This window comes from Xyrauchen texanus, chromosome 18 (assembly GCF_025860055.1).
Source record: "Xyrauchen texanus isolate HMW12.3.18 chromosome 18, RBS_HiC_50CHRs, whole genome shotgun sequence".
Classification (NCBI taxonomy): Eukaryota; Metazoa; Chordata; class Actinopteri; order Cypriniformes; family Catostomidae; genus Xyrauchen; species Xyrauchen texanus.
Window position 1 is genome coordinate 37,072,988 of NC_068293.1, and position 18,203 is coordinate 37,091,190.

At 42.6% G+C, this 18,203-nt stretch overlaps 1 protein-coding gene across 10 annotated transcripts in view; it reads left to right on the forward strand.

Annotated features, from left to right (window-relative positions):
• Positions 1-18,203, forward strand: part of LOC127658681 (poly(rC)-binding protein 3) — a 97,357-nt gene that overhangs the window by 15,126 nt on the left and 64,028 nt on the right. The window contains exon 2 of one of the 10 annotated variants that reach the window (XM_052148096.1): positions 14,409-14,432. The exons of the other annotated variants lie outside the window; for them this stretch is intronic. The gene's annotated coding sequence lies outside the window, so the exon portion shown is untranslated. The remainder of the gene's footprint in view (positions 1-14,408; positions 14,433-18,203) is intronic. 10 annotated transcript variants of the gene reach the window in all.

The window sequence follows — 18,203 nt, forward strand, 5'->3', positions numbered from 1 at the left end:
CTGGAGAAGGATGGTACAGAGCCACGGAGATATTCAAATCTGCAATGTCCCTTTGAATTTCTGGAGGAGCCTTTTTGCGAGATTAAGACTTTAAAGCCTTAAAAGGAGAACCTTTCCAAGCATAAAGGTGTGAAGTGTCAAGCGTTTCTGCACATCTAAATTCCTTTCTTATTTGAAAAGCTAATTTACAATCTTTCACATTACTCTGTGTTACCCTCACATTTGAATGGGTATATACTTTACATTTATTGCAGATACATACAGGCTTGAGTATGTAATATTTTTATTTTCTCCTAATGTACTTAAGATAATTTATCATCCACTAGATATAATTTATCATCCACTAGATATAATTTATCAACCACTAGTTTAAAGTCAACAATGAATCCTGTACCCAAACATCTAGCTTCCGTCATGTGGTGTATTTCCAATTGCAACAAGATATTAAGTGAGAAAAAATTATTGGAATTGATTATCATGAAAAGTGGGTGTAACATATTGAAAAGGACATAGGTTGTTGGATGGGAGGGATTGATGGTGGATTTGTGCTGTCAGTTGAAAAGGTTTTTTAATTCATTAATTTTTTTGCAGGTGAAGCATTTTGACATTTTGATGAAAAATTATGCATATTTTTTTTTCCCATTTAGAATGGTGCACAGATCAGTTGTGCACAATAAAATGAGAAATGTACATGAAGGAATATATATATATATATACACACACAAATTCTAGAGACTATTGTGTGTGAAAATTCCAGGAGATCAGCAGTTACAGAAATATTCAAACCAGCCTGTCTGGCACCAACAATCATGCCATGGCACAAATCACTGAGTTCACATTTTTCCCCCATTCTGATGGTTGATGTGAAAATTAACTGAAGCTCCTGACCTGTATCTGCATGATGTTATGCACTGCACTGCTGCCAAATGATTGGCTGATTAGACAGACAGGCTGGTTTGAGTATTTCTGTAACAGCTGATCTCCTGGAATTTTCACACACAGTCTCTAGAATTTACTCAGAATGTTGCCAAAAACAAAAAACATCCAGTGAGTGGCAGTTCTGTGGATGGAAACGCCTTGTTGATGAGAGAGGTCAACAGAGAATGGCCAGACTGGTTCAAAATGACAAAGTCTACAGTAACTCCGATAACCGCTCTGTACAATTGTGGCGAGAAGAATATCATCTCAGGTGCTGTTTGGCGTCATGAGGGGGACCTACACAATATTAGGTGGGTGGTTTTAATGTTGTGGCTGATTGGTGTGTATGTACAGTGTAGATATACACTCACCTAAAGGATTATTAGGAACACCATACTAATACTGTGTTTGACCCCCTTTCGCCTTCAGAACTGCCTTAATTCTACGTGGCATTGATTCAACAAGGTGCTGAAAGCATTCTTTAGAAATGTTGGCCCATATTGATAGGATAGCATCTTGCAGTTGATGGAGATTTGTGGGATGCACATCCAGGGCACAAAGCTCCCGTTCCACCACATCCCAAAGATGCTCTATTGGGTTGAGATCTGGTGACTGTGGGGGCCATTTTAGTACAGTGAACTCATTGTCATGTTCAAGAAACCAATTTGAAATGATTCGAGCTTTGTGACATGGTGCATTATCCTGCTGGAAGTAGCCATCAGAGGATGGGTACATGGTGGCCATAAAGGGATGGACATGGTCAGAAACAATGCTCAGGTAGGCCGTGGCATTTAAACGATGCCCAGTTGGCACTAAGGGGCCTAAAGTGTGCCAAGAAAACATCCCCCACACCATTACACCACCACCACCAGCCTGCACAGTGGTAACAAGGCATGATGGATCCATGTTCTCATTCTGTTTACGCCAAATTCTGACTCTACCATCTGAATGTCTCAACAGAAATCGAGACTCATCAGACCAGGCAACATTTTTCCAGTCTTCAGCTGTCCAATTTTGGTGAGCTCTTGCATTTTGTAGCCTCTTTTTCCTATTTGTAGTGGAGATGAGTGGTACCCGGTGGGGTCTTCTGCTGTTGTAGCCCATCCGCCTCAAGGTTGTGCATGTTGTGGCTTCACAAATGCTTTGCTGCATACCTCGGTTGTAACGAGTGGTTATTTCAGGCAAAGTTGCTCTTCTATCAGCTTGAATCAGTCGGCCCATTCTCCTCTGACCTCTAGCATCAACAAGGCATTTTCAGCCCACAGGACTGCCGCATACTGGATGTTTTTCCTTTTCACACCATTCTTTGTAAACCCTAGAAATGGTTGTGAGTGAAAATCCCAGTAACTGAGCAGATTGTGAAATACTCAGACCGGCCCGTCTGGCACCAACAACCATGCCATGCTCAAAATTGCTTAAATCACCTTTCTTTCCCATTCTGACATTCAGTTTGGAGTTCAGGAGATTGTCTTGACCAGGACCACACCCCTAAATGCATTGAAGCAACTGCCATGTGAATGGTTGATTAGATAATTGCATTAATGAGAAACTGAACAGGTGTTCCTAATAATCCTTTAGGTGAGTGTATGAGCCAGTAAGAAGGACTTTCCCCATTTGTTTTTTTAAACTAATCAACAGGACAAAAGTTCCAAATTATCTGACCAGTCTTTAAAAACCATAAACATATCAAATAAATCACATGTAGGGTAAAATGTTGCTAAAGGCACACCTTAAGGAAATTTTGCCTTTTTTCTTGCCACAAAATATATCAAGAATTATGTATATTGAATATTGAAAGAACAACATAATTTGTGTGAAAAAAATATAACAGAAGGTTGTTTTGATTAAAATTTAAAAAAAGGAGGTGTAAATATTTGGTGTAAAAGGCCCCAAAGGGATTTATAGTGACATTGTGTAGATATAGGGATAAAGTGCAAACATTTTCAACTAATGCAAATAATAGATACACATTATTTGCATTAGTTTGCATATTTGCAAAAAGAAAAAAATAATTTTGAGACAGCAAGATGTTTTTGAGTAACAAATTTAGATAATGCGTATTCAAAATAACTACTTCAGAATAGAGTGCACAATATCCTGCTAATTCGAACACATTTGACATTTCATAATATCACAAGTATTCTATAAACAAATGAATCTCCATTGTGATTGGATGCTGTCTTAATGACTAAAAAAATATGGAGGACGGACAATTGGAAAATGTATGAACCAGTTCTTAATGCTGTCATTTTGTGAATGGAACACAAAATTAGAATCTTATTTGAAACAAGTAGTTTAACACCAACATAACTTCGTTTTAATTTGAATCAACCAAACTTATTTGCATTACACCAATGACAAGACAGATAAGTATATTTATTGGGTCAGATCAAGTAAAACAAAAATATATTTAGACTAATGACAAGCCCTATACACTTTTTACAGGGTAAGAAATATTAAAATTGTAAGAAAATTGAGAGATTGCACAGTGAGTTCATATTTAGTGACTTCTGAGTGAACAAATCAGTTATATTTGTGTTACTGCAAGGAAATTTGTATCAGTCAATTGCACTGATTGAAAAGTATATACATATATAATCACATAAATAGTGATTACATATTGATTTAAATTAAAGTTCAAACATTTTAATTTAATATTTGATCATCTATGATCATCCCTAATGATAAAAAGTACAATAAATAATATTTTGTGGTGTGAGTGGCACAGAACATTTAATGATTTAGCAGATGCTGTTACCAAAGCGACTTACAAATGAGGAACATCACAAGTATTCCAAGAGCCAACAATATCTGCAGTATCGTGCTGCCAAGTTTCAAGACCACAATAAAATTGCACAGAAATAACAGCAGAAGTAGGAAAAGTGGAGAAGGAAAGAAAAGAGAGGACAAGATTTTTTAATTTTTTTTTTAAATAGGAAGTGCTTTTGTTTATTGTTGAGACTTCCTTGATCCCTTGTGTTTTACAGCAGTAGATATGATAATTTAGTTCTTCTGTGCTGTACTTGGGTTCAGTACTTACATTAGCTCTGCCCTTTCCCAAAGTATGCAAGGGACTTCAGAAGAACCCCACTCTTACGATAGAACATGGGCACACCGTGAAGGGGACTATGGGATAGCAGTCTCCCCAGGCATGTATATCCAGGTGGAATAGGGGCTTCTTAGGGATTTAAACTTTTCCAAGGCTCAGCACAAAGTGTAATACACAATACACAAAAGGCACTCTGCACTAGAAGGGTCAAATAAAGGATATCTTAGAAATGCCATTAGCTCTCAATTAATGCCAAGGGCATATCAAGTATAATGACTCGTCTGGGTAATATGCATGTATTCTGATAGGCTGATACAGCTTTTGAAAATTGGTGCACAAGCCTTTTATCTTATTTGCATACAAAGTAGAGCACATTGACAGGGGTGAGGAATGACTCGGTTTGTGTGGCCCTTAAGTTGTAATTTAACTGTTTATGTTAAAGCTGCACTACATAACATTGTGCTCTCTAGCGACATCTGTGGTTGAAATGTAAAATTGCAGGCAATTTGCGGAAGAACGCTTTACGTCTGTCGTGTTTTGACACTGCTCTTCTGGTGGATTAATCTACATGATTTGAGCTTATTGCTTGTATTTGTTCATGACTGGAAGATATTCAGAGTCATGACGCGCTAATTTCATGTTGCTATTATTATGTTAAACAATTAATCTTTTAAAAATGAAATATTACTTGATTTGGTGAAGATAAATAACACTCTAATTTACATATTTTGAATGAATTCATTTTACATGTATAGCGCTTTTCTGACAGTACACTCAAAGCGCTTTTACATTGATAACAAACCACCACCAGTTACCAGCATATTTTAATATGATGATTATTCAAGTGTTTTATCTACTATTAATATTTGTATTGTACTACATCAACTATCAATTTAAGAGGTGAAACTCGTGATATGGCTGATACAAGTTAAATGGAAGATGACGAAAAAGGCGCATCATGAAGATTATTAAAAGATTTTATTAAAGCTTACTGTTGATGAAAATATGATGATAAAAATTATACTGCAAGATATTAACAGTGTAGAAGAAGAAACTTCTTGAGAATTTGTATATAGGCTAGAAGATATTAGAAATGGATTCATCTAATCCATAAGTCCAGTATGTAAGTGATTTCTCCACTTTGAGCTGCGTGAGTTGAACACGCTATCACCGGCAAAATGAACTGCTTTAAAATACCTCATTCAAATGCATCCTATATATCCACTTTATTCCTACACCCCGTAATGCTTTGTGCAAAATGTGGGAGATATTTCCGCTAAGAAGTTGCATCGTACGTTCCTTAATTTTTCCGTTTCGGTGTTGATCATTCATTCATACTTCTAGATGTGTGAGCACAGCCTGACGGAGGATAATAAGGACAATATATGGATAGCCATTCCATCTTCAATAGAGGTTTGAGAGGACGATTTAAACAAGGGGTCTCAGGATGAATGTAGAGCTATGAATCACAGATGCTATCCATGAGCTCTGTAAGGACATTGTAACATTTTCTAGCCGAAACGACTTGAGCAAAATACTCACTAAGACCTTGTTTATAACTGGTATTTGATTTGTTCAATGATTAAAAATAAAGCGACTCACTTTTTGACTCACATCTCAACATGTCTCTGTTTATTGAATGATCGCACATTACATGTTGTTGTAAAGTAGTTCAATGGAAAGGAGGACTTCCTGTAACAGTGTAGTACCCCCTTCCAAAAAACACTGTAAAATTTAAACGAGAGGGAAAAGGCCTATGCGGATCGGCAGTGAGAGAGAGGGGAGAGAGAGATGAAAAAAACATTTACTCGCCAGTTCTCCGATACGCCGAAGCTTGTTCCTCGGCCACACCTCCGCCCTCTAACGCACGACAGCCGTGCCTCTCCAGGCGGATTGGAGGCAGTCCTCCAGCCCCTGGCGGACGGAACGCCCCGCCGCATTCTGAAGGGGTCTCCCCCGCCCCTGGCAGCGGTTCTCCCGCTCCAGGCGGTCGGCAGCGAGCCCCACCCCGCTCGCAGTTGGCGGTCTCAGACCCCACTGAGTTTCAGAGGCCGGTAGGGGACTTCTCCGCCCCTCGACCAAGACATGGAATTAAGTGTCGTTCAGGTCTACCGGCATGAACCAATCTTGATGCCGAACGCATGACAGAATGCGCTTCTGAGTCAGCATCTTGAACAGAGTCTGTGCAGGGCCCGGTTCAGCATGCACAGGTCCAAGATTGGCCACAACCCACCACCTTACTTTGGCACGAGGAAGTAGGGGCTGCAGAACCCCTTCTTCATCTCGGCTAGAGGGACAGGCTCTATCGTATCCTTCTGCAGAAGGGTCGCGCTGCATTCTCGCCCCCACAGTGAGGTGAAGCGGATGCCGCTGAACGAGGCAACGATCACGTTTGACGTACCTGCGGGTGGGGACTCTCAGCGGGAAGGAGCAGGAACCGCCACATCGAGGAGCCTCGCATCCTGAGATCGTGGCTGTGCTGAGGAATTCATCAAAGCACTTACCTTGCTCCGTATACCCACCATAGGACCGGTCAGCGACGGGGAGGAGGCTGAGCGACCTCGGGCTCGTCACGACCTGGGCCGTGGATGTGTGTGTGCCGCGGCCGGGTGCTCAAAGATGGAGCACCCGCCTTTGTATCGGCCTGGCCATGAGTGTTCAGTGTTTGGTGTTCTGTGACAACGACGGCCGTAAACACTGGGTGTATGACCCAGGGAGTGAGGAAATAATTTTTTGTGGATACCGCAGCCCACAAAAAAACAAAAGAGAACACTGGATTCTCCTACCGGCCCTCCACCGGGGGACAGAGTGATCTGTATAACCGCTATGGGGTTCCAGTGGGCCTCTTCCTCCCTGGGTCATCCGACTCAGGGGTGCTTTGGGGCCTTCCTGGGGCTCTTAGTGCCGGGCCGTGAGACGGGGGCATCTGCTTCATGCAGGGGGCTCTATGCCTGGGCCAAGTGGTTGGCTCGGGCTGTGGTGGAGCTGCCCAATTTGCAGCGACAAGGGGATGCCCTCGGCGGCGAGCAGACAGGATGCGGGATGTGTAACCACCCAGGACAGAATGTGTTGAATGGCCTCCGTCTGCTTCTTCACCGTTGAGAACTGCTGGGCAATGTCCTCGGTGTTGCCGAATAAGCCGATCTGGGAGATGGGAGCATCGAGGAAGCGGATCTTGTCTGCGTCCTTCATCTCGACCGCCAAGGTGGACATCGCCTGTCCAAGTGCCCGTGTCATGACCTTCGTCACCCAGAGGGCGAGATCGGTCACCGAGGACAGCTCCCTCATCACTTTGGGGTCAGGGCTGCCCACTTGCTGCTCTTTCAATGCCTTGGCCTGGTGTACTTGCAGGATGGCCATGGGGGACAGAGGCGGCGTGTCCAGCGGCAGTGTAAGCTTTGGCCACCAGAGTCGACGTAGACTTACAGGCCCAGGATGGGAGTCTCGGGAGATTCCACCAGGTGGCATTGTTTTGCGGGCGCAAGTGCACCGCAACCGCCTTATATCTCCGTATACACCCTGGCTGCCCCACTGTCGAGTGGAGTGAGAGTGGAGGAACCCAGAAGTCGGGTCTGGGCTTTGAAAGGTGGCCGCCATGACTTCGTGAGTTCCTCATGCACCTCTGGGAAGAATGGAACCGGTGCTACTCCAGCTCAACATTCGTGGCAGCCAGGGCAAGCATGGTGGTCAGCTCCACATCAGCCTCAGACTAGGTGGCCACACCCAAGCTGGAAGCACATTCCATTCCTGAGCGTCCGACTGTGCCAACTCCAATGCTGCGATCAAGAGCTCTGCTCTCGAGCCCCGAAAAATACATTAAACTCACCCTGAGGTGAGCTGCCTGTCTCATCCCAGAACTCGACCAGGGTGAACGAGCATACTAGGGAATGGGAGGTCCGTGGGGGATTAGCCGGCAGAAGCACTCCCAAATCGCACTCAACACTAACCAACCCAGCCTCATACCCATCGGTAGTAGGCCCAGCATGGGGAGCGGCTGGAGTTGCTTTCCCCTACAAGAATGAAAGCCGTGACTCGCAGTGAGAACATGAACCATCCACGAACGCTGCCTCAATGTGACTACGGCCCAGACACGTGAGACAGCATGGGAGAGATAGCGACCGCATCCATGAACTACACACAGACGGAAAGGCATCTTTAAAAAGACGCTCTTCATCAGTGTGCACTCTTTTAGAACAAAATATACTCTTTTCTGCAAGAATATATACTCTTTCAGCTGTCAAAGCACCCAGGGGCGTACTCGTGCAGAGGAGGAGAAAGCCGCTGAAATGCGCTTTATATCCAACAGCATACGCTTCGAGTGAGTGACAGATAGGGAACTCTGAAGCAATTAACATTTGTACAGCCTATGTTTAATAACACTCAGTTTAATAACACTGTAAACTAAAATGAGGATTCAATAATGATGGGGATAAATTCTACTTTAGTAAACATGAAAATAATATGCTTAAATATGCAATATAACAAAGACATGAAGTCAATTTCAGAAGTCATGCTTTTAGTAAACATGCACAGTAACTTCACAGCACAATGTAGATCACGATCGGTAAACACACGGGTAATGTTCGATTCATAAAAGCATTGCAACCCTTACAGATAACATACTGTATCCAAGCATTCTAGCATTTAAACAGCTTCGCAACAGATAACAGATAAACACCCATCCAGACTGCAGCGCTGCTCTTCTGGACTTTGTGATTGTGACTGAATGAACTGAACTGAACAGCGTTATCGGCCAGAAGACGAGACGGCAGTAACGTTCCTGTGTTTACGGACACGACATAATGACGCAAGGAGGAACGACATAAACCAGCAATTTCACGCCAAATCCGACATCTCAAAATACAAATAATTTTTTATAGGCTTACTGTAGTAATTGGGGTAAGGTAAGGGCATTGTTTTGAACACTGATTGTTTATATACTCAATCAATAATGACAATTTGTACATTTTTAACCAAAAAATCTTACAATAGTATAGCTTTAATTTTAAAATAGTCCTTGGGATAGTTCAGCCAAAAATTAAAATCTTGGCATCATTTTATCATCTTCATGTTCCAAACCTGTTTGATGTTTTTTTATTCTGTGAAATGCAAAAGATAAATCTAGGCAGAATGTTAGGGATTCAAGGCCTCAGATACATTCCCTTACATTGTATGAAACAAAAGATGCAATGAAAGTCAATGTTGACTGAGGCTGTCCGTATTCTACCTAACATCTCTTTTTGTGTTACACAAAAGAAAGTCATATAGGTTTGGAACAAAATGGGGGTAAATTATCTCTTTAAAGTCTACATCTTTATTTTTTTACTTGTTAAGATTCATGCCTAAAACGTCTCGGGTTACTTGTGTAACCCTTGTTCCCTGAAAAAGGCGGAACGAGATGTTGCGCTGCTAAGCGCTACGAGGAACAGCTTTCGCTGTGAGCCGAGCTGAAATATTGTGTGAAACACGTCAATGAACATTGACCGGAATTTATAGCCTCGGCTGATGTAATCATTAGATGCACCTGAGGCCAGGCTATAAATGGATACGTCACCAGGTGTCGTCAGATACTCCATTTTGAAGAGCAGTCCTGGGACGTCCCAGTGCGGCAAAGCAGCACAACATCTCGTTCCGCCTTTTTCAGGGAACAAGGGTTACACATGTAACCCGAGACGTTCCCTTTACAAAAGGCTTCACTACGATGTTGCGCTGCTAAGCGCTACGGGGAACGCAATACCCACGCCGCCGCACTTGGGGCTGTCCGGACACCTACGGTTGTGCAGTGTACTCACAAAAACGCGAGAGGTCTCAGACATGAGCTTGAGATGTCGACTCAAGGGCATAAGAGCCAGGAGTAGCATAAACATCTAAAACATTAATTTTTTTTTTTGATGAATGTGTTCGGAGAGGACCAGTCTGCCGCATCACAAACTTGTTCAGGCATGAGCTGAGATGTCGACTCAAGGGCATAAGAGCCCAGAGTAGCAAAGGATCTAAACCATAAAATGTGATTAGTGTGTGCGGAGAGTGCCAACCTGCCGCACCACAAACTTGTTCGGTGTCAACTCAAGGGCGTAAGAGCCAAGAGTGGCAAGAACATCCAAACTATAAAAGTTTAATGAATGTGCGCGGAGAGGACCAACCTGCCGCACCACAAACTTGCTGCAGAGGGAGACCTCTAGCCAAGGCTTTAGAGGAGGAGAGCCCTCTGGAAGAGTGCGCCCTAAAACCTACTGGCGAAGCTTGAACGCGCGCCTCGTAGGCCCGGGCAGTAAGGTCCCTCACCCAAAGTGACAACCCGGACATGGCTTCAAAGAATGCTCTTGGTCCTACCTGGGGCAACTCAAAACAGGCCAGCAAAAGAGACAGAGCCTGTAGGTACCCAAGTCTCCTTAGAGACGTAATTGCCATATGAAAAACCATCCTGAGAGTCAGAAGTCTACCAAACGCTGACTCTAGAGGCTTTAAAAAGGGGGGTCTTACCCTATGAAGAGGTCCTAGCAAGGATGCCTCTTAGAGGGCACCCCGCCCACCAAGGCGTGGCAAACCAAAGTGGAAGCCACATAGCACCCGGCAGTGGCGAGGCAAGTGCCCGCTGACAGTTCTTTCCACAGAAAATGCAGTACTGAAGCAAACTGGCAGTTAGCTGGTTCTGTAATTTGAACTTATTAGAAGGAAATGCATGCAGGCGCATTTGTGCCATGTATGCGCCACCACGATCAGCACCCCCGAGGGGGGGGGACTGGGTGACTCGGGGAGAAGTAGAGGAGACATTGCACTATCAACAGAGGCGAAGAGGTCCTCTTCTGCCCTGTAAAATCTACCCAGATCAGTTCCAAGGGAGGGAGCCCTAGCGCTTGCAATGGTCTCGATAACGTCAGGAGAAAGCCCTGTGAACCTCAGTTGGTACCCTACAGGGGCCAAGCATGAAAGGTTTCACAATTCGGGCCGGGATGAATATGCCCCTGAGCCTGAGAAAGAAGGTCCTACCTGTTCGAATCGCCCAAGGCGAGCCATCGAGGAGAGATATTAACTCTGAGAACCATATCCTGTTTAGCCAGCGCAGCCATTAATAGGAGGCAAGACCCTTGCTGGTGAACATTGCCAAGACTCCGGAAGCAGAGAAACCGGGAAAGAAACGCATACATACGCATTCTGGGTCATGTATGTGTTTTAACGTCCAGACCCAAGGGGCTGGGTGATTTCAGGGAGAAGTAGAGGAGACATTGCGCTATTCATAGAGGCTAAGAGGTCCTCTTCTGCCCTAAGATCTCACCCAAACTTATTCCAAGTGGAAAAAGCCCGGCATTTAAAAAGGTCTCGATAACCTCAGGAGAGAGCCCTGTGTCCCTCAGTTGGTACCCTTAGGGGCCAAACATGAAAGATTCCACAATTTGGGGCAGGGATGAAATATTGCCCTGTGCCTGAGACAGAAGATCCTTCCTGTTCGGCACCGCCAAAGGCGAGCCGTCGAGGGAAGAGATTAGCTCCGAGAACCAAGCCCTGTTCGGCCAGCTGGTGCTATCAGTAAGAGGCAAAAACCCTTGCTGGCTGAACTCTGGGCAACTACTACCTTAGGGTGGAGTTCTTAACTCCCCGTTGGTATTTTCTGTCTGGACCGTAAATCTGCTCCCATATACGGGCATCCAGGGATATAACTGACCTGAGTGACAGGAGCTTGCCCTGGGCCCTAAGGAGAACCCAACGTGTCAGAAATACAGCTGACAAGAACGTGGGTCTCCTTGATTATTTATGTAAGAGGCTACCGCTGCATTGTCCACCAAGCACCAAGACATGGCAGCCTCAGGAGGAGGTATTTCAGGGCCAGAAATACAGCCATCAACCCGAGACAGTGACTGTGACAACCGAGCTGACGACCCTCCTATCCCCTTAAGCTGGACGACCACTTAAGGCCGCTACCCCACCCATCAGGGAGGCGTCTGTCGTTAGCAGCCTGCGACAACAAGACGCACCTAGAGTGGGACCCAAGGCAGAGAACGGGGGTCTGAACCACATAGAAAGGGAACGAAGCCTGAGGCGCGTAACCCTATTTAGCCTAGGGGTTTTGGCCCTTGGAAGAAATCCCCTGGCTTTTGGCCACAACAAAAACGGTCTCATGAAAAGAAGGTCCAGAGGGATCACTGTGGACGCCTTCGCCCTGAGACCTGGAAATCATTGATACTGATAACAGTGCAACCTTGACCTAGCCTGACTTTGCTCAGGGTGATCTAAATGGACTCAATACTAGCGGGAGACAGTTGTGCCCGCATTGAGATTGAACTCCATACGATGCCCCGATAGACAGTGTTCTGAGTGGGAGAGATGACGCTTTTCTTGGCGTTGAGCCTCAACCCCAGAGAAACAGATGAGCTGAGACGATGTCCCTGTGCTGAACTGCCAGTTCCTGGAACTGCGCTAGGATCAGCCAGTCGTCTACATAATTCAGAATGCAGATGCCCCGGAGTCGCAAGGAGCCAGCGCTACATCATGCATTGTGAATGTGCGGGTAAAAAGGGCTAGGCTGAGAGAAAGAACCTGACCCTGGAAGACTTTGCCCCCGGAAGTGAACCTCAGGAAATTTCCATGTTGTGGCAGAACTTCTAAATGAAGTATAGAAGTGCGTCATAAGATCGATGGTGACCAGCCAAACGAGTTGTAGGGCTTGAGACACGACCGTCTTGACAGGCATCATCTTGGACTTGAACACCCACGGGTAGTTCAAGCTTTAAGATCTAAGCCAGACGCCACCCCTCACCCTCCATGGGAAACGGAAGTATTTAGTGTAATAACCTAACTCTCTCTCTGGAAGGGGAACACATACCATGGCCCCTTTAACCAGGAGATTGAGTTATATATTTTTTACATAAAAAGAAATCCGGTTCACGGTAGTGAGAACATGCCGTTGAAACACGGAAAAGCGCCGAGTGAATTAAATCCTGACGCCCTTATAAGACCCACAGAAAATAATATATCCGGCAGAAGTTTCCACGCTGCCAGGATCTCTGAGATGGGTATTATATTTTAACACTTCCTGTTGAGGGGTTGTCGAGTGTTTCGAGTCCTGAATAAAATGCAGGAACAGCGAAAACACCCAACTGGGAGGAACAGCATAGTGTGCAGAGCAGCATAGTGTGCAGAGCAGCACCAGCCTGACCTGCTGCTTGATAAGCCCTTCCCACTAAAGTGGAGGTTGTCCTACAAGGCTTTGAGGGAGAGAGGGCTTTAAGTGACGATGCCGAGCCCGGCGAGAGATAGCCCGCAAGCGTCTCTTCGACCGGGCGGCATCACTGAATACCGCCGTGCCTCAGCACCCACGACAGTCAAATATAATGACGCCGAGGGTATGTGAACACGGGAAGAAAATATATATATATATTTTATTATTTTTTTTTTAGGGGTTCTCCATGAGCGAAAAAGCTCTTAATGGAGGTTTATCAAAGAAGGGAAGGAACCCATGAGGCGTTCCCTTTCTTAGACTGGAAGATAAAATCTATCCCCTAATTTGGAGCGTTTGGGGGTCTCTTTTTCGCGTGGCCAGACCAATCTGGCAACCACACGAGTAACAACATCGAGCAATTCCTCCGTAGATTGTTTTATCGCGGACGGAAAGCTCGGAGGCGGGAAGAGAATAGCGATCCACCTCATGATCCGAGAGGCGTCGAGATCATGTGAAGAAACAGCTGGGTTTGGGGAGAGAGTGAGAGAAAGGGATCAACCCGTCTCTTGCTCCTCAGCCAGAACCATGCACGAGCCCCATGAACGATCTTCTTTTCGAGAGTGCTGACTCCCGGAAGCAAGCGAGGCGAGCACGACGCACTCTGCCTGTTAAAGCAAATCGCAGTGCTCGCGACCGCCCTGCTGCAACGCCGACAGCAGCGTGCTCCCAAACAAACAGCAAAAACTGATGTGTGTCGCCTTCAGCTATAGAGCGAGAAGAGGGGAACACGCACCGCTTGTGGCTTTCAGTCATTCTCTCTTTTTAGAAATATATATATATATATAATATTTTCTAAACAGAAGAGAAAAGAGAACAAAGAACAAAGTTCACTGCACACTGTCTAACTGATTCTAACTCCTAACAGAGGAAAGAAAGTTTTGACAGGGTGTGTGAAACACACAGAAACAGAATCGCTCTGAAAAAAGAGTTTCTGACGACACCTGGTGACGTATCCATTTATAGCCTGGCCTCAGGTGCATCTAATGATTACATCAGCCGAGGCTATAAATTCCGGTCAATGTTCATTGACGTGTTTCACACAATATTTCAGCTCGGCTCACAGCGAAAGCTGTTCCCCGTAGCGCTTAGCAGCGCAACATCGTAGTGAAGCCTTTTGTAAAGGGAACATAATTTGTTTGCCGTTGAGATTTTTAAATTTGTTGAGACAATTTCTAATTATTCCATGCTTCTCTTTGTTTTGCTGGACAAATCAACTACTAAAAGATCAAGCCCTGTCAAAATATGCTGGTATGTATAAACATGTTTTCATCAAATCTTTAATCTTTTATAATATCAATAATGTAGTTTTTCAACAAGTAATTAGGTTGCCCTAGATTACTGGCATACACCTCATTGTCTAACACTAACTCAGACTGATGCTTGTTATTCAAAGCAAATGGTTGTTAAATAAATTGATCTGGTTTTTAAAGTAGAGCTAATGTGTTTTCAGCTGGCATATACAAAGATTTAACACAATTACCAGTTGATACATCTATTTATTCATTTATAAAACAAATGTATGCATTTGGTGTTGCTACTATGGTAATGTAATTATATGGCTACTGTAATTTCAGTAATTTCTGACATGTTGTATAGTGTATTCTGTATGTGTCAATGACATGATGCTCAAGTTATTAAAAAAAATGCATAACACATGCAATTCATTAACAATCAAAAACTTGAATACACATCTTCTATAATTTATAAGAATTAATTAATTAAAAATCATGTAGATTTTTTTGTAGGGCTTTATGTAAAAACATGTCTTGGTAGTGTAATTGTCCAGAGACTGAAAAATAAATAAATAAATGAATACATAACTATTAATAGTTAAATAGTAAATTGCACAATTCTTCGTCTTCTTATTAAACATTAAATAACAGTTTTGTTTTAAATGAGTAGATGATGTTTGAAAAACTTTTATCCACTGATTCAAACGTGTAGTTTTAAACTACAATTTATAACATTTTCCACTTAATTATTTCAGACATATCTTTCATTGACCCAATTACAAAAAGAGATATTTCGATACCAAATAAAATTAATTAATTGCTTAATCTCAACAACTGGCTAACAATATGCCAACAATATTTGTTCAATATAAATTGCTGAACACAAATGGCCACAAGTGTAAAAATCCTAAAAGCCAGAGCCATTTCTAGCTATAAGCGGTATAAGTGGCTTCTTAGGACCCTTGTGTCAGTAGGGGACCCTGCAAACAGGGTCATTTTTTTATATATACTAAAAGCTTTGTGTAAAGCCCAAAGTATGTGCCATGAACACAGTAAAATGTGATGATAATTTCGTCATCAACAGAGTGCTCAAGCACTGAGCGAACGCAGCCAGATATTTCTAATTGCACGTATTCTGAACGCCTGGAATTATTTGCACTGTTTAGTGGGTCCACAAGGTGGCAACACTCACAGTTGATCTGATGCTGTTACGAACTTACTTACGAAGTACGATTTCTCTTGGGGCCCCATATGCTCAGCAATGGCCTTGTTAAAATCTGTTAAATGAATGTCTCTTATAGTCTCTTGTTCACTAAATCTGGCAAATTATATAATATCTCTAATCAGAAAGTCATTTTTTATTTGTTAACACTGTTGCATTCTAGATTTAAGATTCAAGACTTGATAATGCAAATTATGTTATATTCTGGTGAATGGTAATGTATTTTGAACAGGTTTTATTGCAAAAAAATTAAAAGAGGTGGCAAAGTCAAACAGGCTTTTGTTGGTGAAATGCTTTTAAAGTGTCTGTGCTAAGTTCATCTGCCTGGTATTTTTGTAAGTGATAGCGCCTCACAGCCCTGTCAGACTGTTTTTGCGCATAAGCAGTTCTCCTAACATTATGCTTACTGCTTCTTGACTTGTTTTGTTCCTGTGTAGTCCCTCTGCACGTGGTCGGCTCCATTCGCTGTGCATGAACTGCTGAAACTGCAGCTAGCGTTTTAAATTCTCCTCATCTTTTCAAACCGATTTTCAAACATCTTGTCATGAGAAACCAAGGAACCAAACTCTCTCACGCATTCACACGCGCATCATTTTCATTGGTCAAAAGATACTTTTACCAGTGTTTTCTTTCTTTTTTGGTAAAGTTGCTTTCAGTTTGCAACAGTTGTAATATTTCTGGGAGAATTTACACTTAATGAATAAGTAATAGCATCTAATCATATTTTGCTGTCTACAATTCTTCTATTTGTTCATTCTTATTTTCTTGTTCACTTGACCCAAAAAGGTCCTTCATTGTATAGCCCAGTGGTTGTCACGTGGTGGGTCACATGTCCCACCACATGTCACACTGAATTTGGCGACAGTAAGTCAAAAGTTCTTCAACTGAAATCCATCTGTGCTCATCAAAATTCAAACTACTGTCACAGGGTGAAATGTACAAAGAGTGGCAACAAAAACGAATTGCTATTAGTTGTAAATAATGTAATGTTGTCAAAAAGAATGCATTTTATTAACCAAAAGCCCTTACCCAAACCCTAAACCTATCCTACAGTGGAGTAAAAATGTAATCTTAGAGGGAAAATTCGACCTCCAAATCAGACTCATCATTGATTTTGTGAACATGATTACTTCCTGGTTTCCAAGGGACCAGAACCTGTATCTTTGAGGCTGCTCTTGCAACACATTATCAGTTGCACCACTGAAAAAAGGTACAAAAATTTGAATTGCAAAATAGGGTCGATTTCAGGGCACTGGATCATTCGCTAGCAATATTTAGACTTTTCATGTGATCATGTTGTGCATGTCTGTTCTGATAGGATTATCGTCAGCAGGAAAAAACTACTTTAACCATATAATTATGCATAAATCACATCTTATATTATTTGTTGTTGAGGTTAAAGTCCAATCATTCGCTACAATATTTGGAAACATGATAGAAGCTATAGTCAAATTAGGCAAATACATGCCCTCATGCTCGAAACCATGAACAAAACTATGCATTGTTAAAGAAAATACGACCCAGATATCACGAGCACTTAGTAAAATCTAGGTAAAACTAGTTGCAAAACCTGTTGGGCAGAAGTGGGTGAAGTTTTGTCCCTGTGAATTTAACCAACAGCCATGGTTGAAATTAATGGATACATTTGATTGATTAGACCTGCATTTTAGAGAGATTCCTTTGCAAATCAATGACTGCCTCCATGTAAGCATTAATGAAATTGCACACCGGCAGAACTGAGCTGATTTTTTTTCCATGACAGAGTTAAGAGTCTGCACTTTCTCTAAAAGCACCGTGGAGATCTTTCTCCATTTAACGTCTCCATCAAAATGTCATTCGATTCTTAAATTTTACAGCCAGTGAAGTGTCTCCATTTTTATTCATTAATTTTTAGTAAATTAAAGCAATGAAATGCTTAAACACATTTCAATAGAATTTTTTTTTGTGCTGCACTAGCTTTATTGCCCTCCGAGTGCCACAAAGATTTTCTTATTTGATTAATGCATTAGGTGCTTTTACAGTATTTAGCAAAGCATGGACTCTCTTAATTTATAAGCCCCCGGCTAAATAAAAATGGAAAAATATCCGCTTCCATCTCAGGCTTGATATGATGTTTTTGAAGCACAATGACTGTAATTCATTATTAATGCTCACAATATAAATAGTTTAGATTTTATTAATATTTAATTTATGGTTGAAAAAAACATTTGAGTGTTTACTACAGGACTGGAAATGTTGGAAATATGTTGGAAATATTGCAGATAGGAAAAACAAAATACAAAGTACATTTGCCACATTTGTTTGTCGCTCATTGAATCTGGGTGTTCATTATGCAGCCATGTTACTAGCACGGTTCACCCAAAATATAAAAATGATGTCATTTTTCAAAACCATATGACTTTCTTCGGTGGAACACAAAAAGAGATGTTAGGCAGCAGTCTCAGTCACCATTCATTTTCATTGTATATTTTTTTCCATACAATGAATGAGGCCAACATTCAGCCTCTTAGGGGGAGTAAAGGTTGACATTTTTTTTTCTCATTTAAGTATGCAGTTGCATACTAT